At 40.0% G+C, this 9,375-nt stretch overlaps 1 pseudogene; it reads left to right on the top strand.

Annotated features, from left to right (window-relative positions):
- The first annotated feature begins 3,102 nt into the window (after positions 1-3,102).
- On the top strand, positions 3,103-8,583 carry LOC118832112 (annotated as a pseudogene).
- Positions 8,584-9,375: the final 792 nt, after the last annotated feature.

Raw genomic sequence — 9,375 nt, 5'->3', positions numbered from 1 at the left:
CCATTCCCCAATTGATGGGCATCCCCTCAATTTCCAATATTTTGCCATGAAAAAGGCTGCTATAAATATTTTTGCACATATAGGTCCTTTTCCCTTTTTGTATGATCTCTTGAGATACAGACCTAGTAGTGGGATTACTGGATCAAAGGGTATGGACAGTTTGGCTGTTCTTTGGGCATAGTTCCAAACTGTTCTCCAGAATGGTTGGATCAGTTCACAACTCCACCAACACTGCATTAGTGCTTCAATATTCCCACATCATCTCCAACATTTATCGTTTTCTTTTTTTGTCAAATTAGCCAATCTGATAAGTGTGAGGTAGTACCTCAGAGTTGTTTTAATTTGCATTTCTCTAATCAAAAGCAATTTAGAGTGCTTCTTCATATGCCAATAGATAGCTTTGATTTCTTCATCTGAAAACTGCCTGTTCATATTCTTTAGTCATTTATCAATTGGGTAATGAGGTCTCTATATATTTTGAGAAATGAGTCCTTTATAGAGACACTTGCTTTAAAGATTGTTTCCCAGCTTCCTGCTTTCCTTCTAGTCTTGGTTTTATTTGTGCAAAAACTTTTTTATTTAATATAATCAAAATTTTCTATTTTACATTTCATAATTCTCTCTACCTCTTGTTTGGTCATGAATCTATAACTCACTTAACTTCTCCTTGAAGAATTTGGATGCTATACCACTTGGTGCATATATGTTTAGTATTTGATATTACTACATAGCCTATGGTACTTTTTAGTAAGATGTAGTTTCCTTCCATATCTCATTTAATTTGATTTATTTTTGCTTTAGCTTTGTCTGAGATCAGGATTGCTGCCCTTGTTTTTTTTTTTTAATTCAGCTGAAGCACAATAAATTCTGCTCCATCCCTTTACCTTTACTCAGTGTGCTTCTCTCTGCTTCAAGTGTGTTTCTTATAAACAACATATTGTAGGATTCTGGTTTTTGTTCTGCTCTGCTATCTGCTTTTGTTTTATGGAAGAATTCCTCCTATTTACATTCATACTTATGATTACTGTGTATTTCCCTTTATCCTATTTTTCCTGCTGTTTGTCCTCTCTCCTTTCACCTTTTCCCTCCTTGACAGTGTTTGCTTCTGTCTACTGCCTCACCCTAGGTCTGACCTCTCTTCTGTCAGTCTTCCCCCTTCCCCCTTTACTTAATCTCCTCCCTTCCTACTTTCCTTGGGTAAGACAGATTTCCACATTCAACTAATTGTGTATATTATTCTCTCTTTGAGCCAATACTGATGAGAGTAAGGTTCAAGCAATACCCATTGCTCACCCTCCCTTGTAATAAGTTTTCCACACCTCTTCATGTGAAATAATTTATCCCATTCTACTTCCCCCTTCCTTCTGCATCCAGTGTACTCCTCTTTCTTATTTCTTAGTTGTCTTTTTATGTCATTCCCTCAAATTCACCTTATGTCTATACCCTCTGTCTATGTATATTCCTTCTAGCTGTACTATTAGTGGTACATTTTTGAAGAATTACAAGTATCATTTTCCCGTGTAGGGATGTAAATAGTTTAGCTTTATTGAATTCCTTCTGTATTCTTTTCCCTTTTTCTCTTTTTCACTTTCTTTTGGGTCTTGTATTGGAGATCAAATTTTTTGTTCAATTCTGGTCTTCTTATGAAAGCTTGAATTCTTTCTATTTCATTGAATGACTATTTCCCCCCCCCCCCCCTTGAAGTATTATGCTTAATTTCACTGGGTAGGTCATTCTTGGTTGTCATCCTAGCTCCTTTGTCTTCCAGAATATCTTGTTCCATGACCTCTGATCCTTTAATATTGCAGCTGCCAAGTCCTGTGTAATCCTGATTGTGACTCCCTGATATTTGAGTTGTTTCTTTCTGTCCACCTGCAGTATTTTTTCCTTGACCTGATAGTTCTGAGATTTGGCTATAATGTTCCTTGGAGTTTTCATTTTGGGATCTCTTTCCTGAGGTGATTGGTGAATTCTTCCAAAGCCTCTTTTGCCTTTTGGTTCCAGGATACCAGGGCAGTTTTCCTTGATAATTTCTAGAAAGATGCTAACCAGCACTTCCTTTTGATTATGGCTTTCAGGCAGTCCAATGATTCTGACATTGTCTCTTCTGGATCATTTTTTCAGGTCAGTTGTTTTTCCATTGGGGTATTTTACATTTTCTTCTATTTTTTCATTCTTTTGAATTTCTTTGATTGATTCTTGATGTCTCATAGAGTCATAAGCTTCCACTTGCCCAATCTAACTTTTAAAGAGCTGTTTTCCTCAGTTAGCTTTTGTTTCCATTTGGCCCATTCTACTTTTTAAGTGGTTGTTTTCTTTTTCTAAGCTGTTGACTCTTTTTTTTTCTTCATTATTCTCTTGTATCACTCTCTTTTCCCATTTTTTCTCCTACTTCTCTCGTGATTTTAAAGCTTCTTTTTGAGCACTTCCATGAGTTCTTTCTGGGCTTGGGACCATGGATGTTTTGACATTGTCGTCCTCTTCTGAGTTTGTGCCTTGATCTTCCCTGTCACCACGATAATTTTCTATGGTCAGATTCTTTTGTTGTTGTTGTTGTTGCTTTTTGCTCATCTTTTTGGGTCTTTTTCCTTTCTTTTAAATTTGAGCTCTGCTCTCAGGATGGAAGGAGAACTGTCTCAGGTGTCTTGTTCCAGGGGCTACAGGCCCTAACTGTTTACCTAGTGCTGCAGTTGTGTTGCCCTGAGGCTCATGGGTGACAGTGCTATCTGGTGCTGAACTGAGGGGGTGGGGTGCGTAGGGGCTGGCACTGCTAGAGGTCATAGGGATCTGGCTGCTAACTTGGTGCTGAGCTGAGGTCCTAGTGTTGGTGTCTTATGTGTTCTGAGGCCATTGGGGTGTTTCTGCATTTCCCCAGCACATGGCTGTCTTGCTGCTGGCTGCTGCCTGTTTGCTTAGCCACTTGTAGGGTTTGCCCAGGACTATCCTGAAGCATGTGGAGATCTGGCCACTGAAGGCTGCCTGTTTGGCTGGGGCTCTGCTGAAATATGTGGAAGTGTGGCTGGTGGAGGCTGCCTATTTGCCAGGGGCTAAGCTGAAGCACATGGTGGTTCTCAGAGCTGGAGTCTGCATGGTCCCCTGGCTATGCTGAGGTATGTGGAGGGGGTCCTGGTGTTGGTGTTTGCCTGCTCCACTGCACTGGCACTTAAAATCTCCCACTGGTTTGTTGAGGTGGGACTTCCTGCTGGCTTGCTGGGATACTTTCTGTCCTAGAATGTGCTCTCCTTTTACCCAAGACAGAACTTTCTTGCCTATCTTCCAAATTTCTTAGACTCAAAAATGGTTTCATCCCATCTTTTTGCTGGTTCTGCTCTTCCAGGTTTTTTTTGGGGGGTGCTATTTTGTGGTTGTTGAAAGATGAATATGGGTTATGGTGATTTACTGCTTACTCCACCATCTTGGTTCCTGGAAGTAGATCCATGGGATCATTTTAAATTGAGTTTAGGTTATATGCCTTTGGTTTCCTGGCACTGTCCTTCAAAATTTCTTGCTTTTGATTTGATTTTGTCTCTTTCACAGAATCCATCTGGCCTTCCAAGCATTGCTGTGTGCTGGGTTGTGTGTTGTCTATGTGGGAGCAAGATGGTCATTGACTAGCACAACTATAGCTATATCATCTTGGGTCTGACATATGGCTTTGTCCACCCTCTTGTACAGCTGGTTAAGTGGTAAGGGGGGCAGTAGGGTCTTGAGACTGAGTGATAGATTGGGCCTTCTGGACACAGCTGGAGGATGACTAAGGAAAGAGCAATAGCGCAGAGAGGCATAGCAAAATCAGCCTGTTTTGTTACTCTGAGTGGGCGGGGGGAGGTTTAGATGGGAAACCAAAAAATCCACTTGAGTAGAGCCCCAGGACAGTATCTGCACAGACCTGGACTGCTTCCTACAAGTGATCTGGATAAGGCTACTCTTGCATTCAATTCCAGGTTCCCTGAGATGGTTAATTACAAAGCTTGAATATTTAGCCACTGACTGACCATAAGCAAACATGGTAGTGATGGACTAGGCCCTGGTATAGGAATGTGACAAATGTATCTTTCCCAGGTATGAAAAGCTCTGTGGCCACCTTTCAGATCTGAACTTGTGTGTGACCAATGCGATGAAAGAAGATCTGGCAAAGAACTGGAATATAAGGTATGCAAGGCCCTTGGATTAGACAATTAGGATTGGAAGGAGAAGGGGAAATTCGTTTCACTGTATGGGGAATTATGTGCTCAGGAATGTTTGCAAAGGATTTTGAAAACACCGGGCACAAGGGTATGTTTACTAGCTATATTAGTATGTAGAAGGAGCAGGGTAAGTAAAACCTTTCCTCATCCATTCATATGGTTCAATTTATCTTGAAACATCTCTGGAGGTTTCTCTGAAAAATTCTGAGCTCTGACTGCTCCTGAGTAGGAAGGAAAAAGAGAATATAATTTTCTTGGGCCCTGAGCCTGTCCTCTTGGTCTCTACACTTCCCTGGTCCTTCCCAGGTTTTTACTTCCTGGTCTTCTCTCTAAAGCTTCTCAATGATCTTATTGCAGAGCTGTGACCGTCTATTACAAGCCAGCCTCATTTTTTACAATATCAGCTTTTTATGGAACTGGGCCACACCTACTCCCCATTCAGAGCAAGGGGTGCTTCCTATACCCCAAGTGGTTAGGTTGTTCTCTCACTTGAGCCTGCCATCTTTGCCACAGTTTAAGGGAATTCAGATAGGGCAAGAGTAGTGTTGACATTTCTCCCCCCTTATCTCTGGGATTTTTGATGACAAGAAAGTCTGTTGGTGTATGTCACCTGGGAGGTCTCATAAGGATGAATAAGACTCTTGTTGGCTTGAGTGCCTGGTCCAGGACTTCTGTCTGGGGAACTGCTCTGCTTACAATGGTACAGGGAGGTGAACCATACTGGTTTCTCAGAGACTCTATCCACATCAAGTAGATGTTGGTTGGATCTTGAGCATTTGGTAATGTCCTTATCTCTGTCTCTGTTTTGCACAGAACTCTTGGACCCAGGCCTTGAGAGACCTGCATTCGCTGAGCTCAATCCTAGGAGCAGGAAGGTGATACAACTTGATGGGAGGCCAGCTTTGCTGGTCAGCAGCATGAGCAAGACAGGTCCTGAGGTTTCTTTGAATTGGACACTTTGGGCATTTCAGTGAGCTTCTCACGACTTCCTATTTTACAATTTCATACTTGAGCATAAGTAATATTTTAAATTTTTTTTAACTTAATAGTATTTTTTTCAATTACAGGTAAAGATAGTGTTCAATATTTATTTTAATGATATTTTGAGTTTTAAATTTTTCTCTCTCTTCTCCCTCTGAAGATAATAAGCAATCTCTTATAGTTTTACATGTACAATCATGTTAAATATATTTCCACATTAGTTATGTTGTGAAAGAAGAATCAGAAAAGAGAAAAACCATAAGAAAAAACAAAAGACAAAGTGAAAATATATGTTCAGTCTGCATTCAGACTCCATAGTTCTTTCTCTCAATATGGATAGCATTTTCCATCATGAATCTTTTGGAATTGTCTTGGATCATTGTATTGCTGAGAAGAGCTAAGTTGCTAGACTTAATAGTTAATCATAGTTAATCATCACACAATGTTGCTGTTACTGTGTACAGTGTTCTCCTCATCCTGTTCACTTAATTCAGCATCAATTCTGAAGTCTTTCCAGGTTTTCTGAAGTCCACCTGCTCATCATTTCTTATAGTACAATAGTATTCTATTGCATTCCTATACCATAACTTGTTCAGCCATTCCCCAATTGATGGGCATCACCTCAATTTAAAATTCTTTACCACCATAAAAAGAGCATCTATAAATATTTTTGTATATGTGGGTCCTTTTCCCTTTTTTATGATCTCTCTGGGATATAGATCTAGTAGTGGTATTGCTGGGTCAAAGGGTATGCAGTTTGGTTGAACTTTGGGCATAGTTTCAAATTCTACTCCAGAATAGTTGCATCAGTTCTCACCAACATTGCGTTAGTTTCAGTATTCCCACATCTTCTCCAACATTTATGATTTTTCTTTTCTGTCATATTAGCCAATTGGATAGGCATGAGGTGGTACCTCAGAGTTGTTTTAATTTGCATTTCTCTAATCAATAATGATTTAGAGCATTTTTTCCTATTACTGTGGCTTTGATTTCTTCATCTGAAAACTGCCTGTTCATAGTCTTTGAACATTTATCAACTGGGGAGTGACTTGTATTCTTATAAATTTGACTCAGTTTTCTATATCTTTGAGAAATGAGATCTTCATCAGAAATACTGGCCTTGAAAATTGTTTCCCAGCTTTCTGCTTTCCTTCTAATCTCGGTTGCATTGGTTTTGTTTGTGTAAAACCTTTCAAATTTAATGTAATCAAAATCATCCATTTTGCATTTCATAATGTTCCCTATCTCTTGACTGGATCCTTGTTGATTCTTTGGGGTTTGAACAATGGATCATTGATGGAGCAAATCTCCCATCTCTAGTCTGTGTGACAACTGGTACCTTGTGTTTCCTTGTTTTCATCACTGTAATGTGAATATCAGTGAGGCAGTATTTAAAATTGTTTAAGAGACATACAGGGAAGCTATTTTGGATTCTATTTCAAAAAGTGTGGGTATGTAAAAGGGATCAGTTGTTTGTTTGGTGGGATGCCTGACCAATTTATACCCTGCCCCCTTTTTGACTGATGGTAGTGAGATGGGGGAAAGAGGGAGTTGGCTTTACTAGTGAGTCAGCCTCCTGAATTTCTTAAAGTTCTTTGGTCTTTTGATCTTATTTATGAATGGGAGCAAGAAAGAATCCTGACTTGGAATGCCAAACTAAGGCCCATGGAGTAATAAGATTCCACGAGAGGGGCTGCTTATTTCCAATGTAGGATTGCTAAATGAGGGTTGAAGGTTGCTCAAGTTTGGGGATATGTTTGCAAGGAAGAGGGAGAGACTGAAGTATATTTTCTGTTCACCAAAGGGAAAAGGCCTCTTAAAGAGCATTATGGCTAAATCATCAGCCAGATATGCCTCAAGCACATTCAGATCTGCACACCATGATTGGAAGCTGAACATTATCCTTTGCTTCTGGGGTAAGAGCAGCCTATGGAGAATAGGCTTGTCCTCTAAATGGAATGACACTTCGTTGGAGATTATGGACTTGTGAGTCACCAAGCAAAAGGCTAGCAGAAATATACGAAGACCTTGTTTAGTGAAAGTAAATAGACCCTTTTTTAAAGTTTTGAGAAGGGCCTGAGGGGTGGATGCAAATGACTGAACTCGAGTAAAAGGAGGCTGCCTTATGTCCCAGACGAGAGTCCTTAGACTGAGGTGCCATTGTCTCTCCTCTCCCCCATTCCTTGAAATCCCTTTGCAGTCTGCTAATGAGGATTGTGTTCTCTCTTCTTGAATCTTCTACTCATTTATTCTTGTCTGAAGGGCTGGGTCTCACATAGTAGGATTTTACTCCTATCCTGATTTTTAAGTCCTGAATTCTCTATCATCTAATTTCCAAGAAAATTTAAGTTCTCTGTTTTGGCCACGAATCAGCCAGGGACAGATTTATTAATTAAATAATGCTTAGTATCTTTTCTTAGAGAAATTCCAACAGACAGAAATTTATCCTGCCTTTGAAATAAATCTTTCTCTTTAGTAGAGATCCTTAGAATTATTCTATCCCTTTCTAAATTTCAGCTTCCTATAGTCTGTGCTGATCAGCCTGTTGCTCTAGTGGCTTATGCCAATTGTGAATACTCCCTTTGGGGTCCTTTTAAGGAAGATGGTTGGTGATTTTGCTACTTTAACCCACATCCCAGGTGTTAGTGGTTCTGGTCTATAGAGCCCCTTTAGGATTGTTTTGTAGACTAGTTTATCCTTCTTAAATTGTTCCCTTTCTTTCTACTTTGGCAGGATCAGCAGACCTTGGTGTCTGCCTCCACAAATCCTCCGGTGGCTTGGATCTTCCCATGAAGGTGGTGGATATGTTTGGATGCTGCTTACCAGTTTGTGCAATACACTTCCAGTGGTAGGGATTTTAGAATTTGTATGTTGTAAAGCAAGGGGGAAGGGTTTGTGAATGTTCCCTAGTAGAGTACCTGAAGCATTTCCATGGACTTAGAGCTTCTGTAGGTGAACTGAACTCCAGATGCAGTCTGAGCCTGTCACTGTTTTACAGGCAGCATACCCTGTATGGAGTGTAACCACCAGTGTGGCTGAACCTGTCTTTGAGGGTTGACTTTTACCTCTATTTATCAGATCCATAGTATTATGAACAAATAAAACATTTTTCTCATTCCATTTGCCCTCAGATGTAGAAGATCATTATAGGGTGGTGCAGTGATCCTCTGTTTCTTCTTCCAAGGCCAGTTTCAGTTCTCTCATGATGCTTTTTTGCTGTTTACATGAACTTGTGAAACATGAAGAAAATGGCCTGGTGTTTATGGACTCTGAGGAGCTTGCAGATCAGCTGAAGGTAGAGTTGCTGGGCTTGGACTCTTCAACCCCACTGCATCATAGCCTCATCCTCATCTGTCTAGTCTCATTTGGGAATGGTGTCCTTGGGGGGAATGGTAAAAGAAAGCTCACTGCCTGACAAGGGGAGGGAGAAGAGGCTCATAATAAGCACAATGTGGTAGGGCCTTCATCTGCAGGAAAGAAGTAGTCAGGGCCTGAACCAGAGTAGTAGGAAAGGAAAAGAGGTGACTATTATTTTAATTATCTAGCTTTTATATATACATATATATATATATATGTATATAAAATGTGTGTGTGTGTGTGATTCCATCAGTAGATGGAATGCTGGACTTGGAGACAGGAAGACCTGAATTCAAATACTACCTCAGACATTCCTTAGCTAGGTTACCCTTGGTTAATCATGTAATTGCTCCGTGCCTCAGCTTCCACATCTGTAAAAATAGTGATAATATCATCTACCTTAAAGCATTGTTTTGAAGTTCAAACAGTTTAACATGTGAAAGACTTTGAAAATTGTAAAGCACTATAGAAATGCTAGCTGTTATTAGCCATTATTTCTTTGATGTCTATGGGGTATAATAAGTTTAGTTTTAGACTTGTTGACTTTGAAGTCCTCTCCGGGAGGTAGTTGGAAATTTGGCTCTAGGAAGCTGGAAGTCATGGAGATGTAGATTTGGGAATCTTCTTCATAGTGGTGATGGCTGAAGTTGTATGTATGATTTCAGGTGCAAGCTTAGAAGGAAAAGGCTGAGGAGAGAACCTTAGCAGAATATTCATATATAGAAGGGAAACTTCTAAAAGAAATGAGGGGATTACACTTTATCTTTTAGGCCTCTTCTGACTCTAAAATCCTATAATTCTTCCTTTGAGAAGTCAGAGAAGAAATGATGGGAAGAAAGAAATTTTTCAG

Source organism: Trichosurus vulpecula, chromosome 9 (assembly GCF_011100635.1).
Source record: "Trichosurus vulpecula isolate mTriVul1 chromosome 9, mTriVul1.pri, whole genome shotgun sequence".
NCBI lineage: Eukaryota > Metazoa > Chordata > Mammalia > Diprotodontia > Phalangeridae > Trichosurus > Trichosurus vulpecula.
The sequence above is the reverse complement of the archived record's forward strand: the minus strand, read 5'-3'. Positions and strand labels throughout refer to the sequence as shown.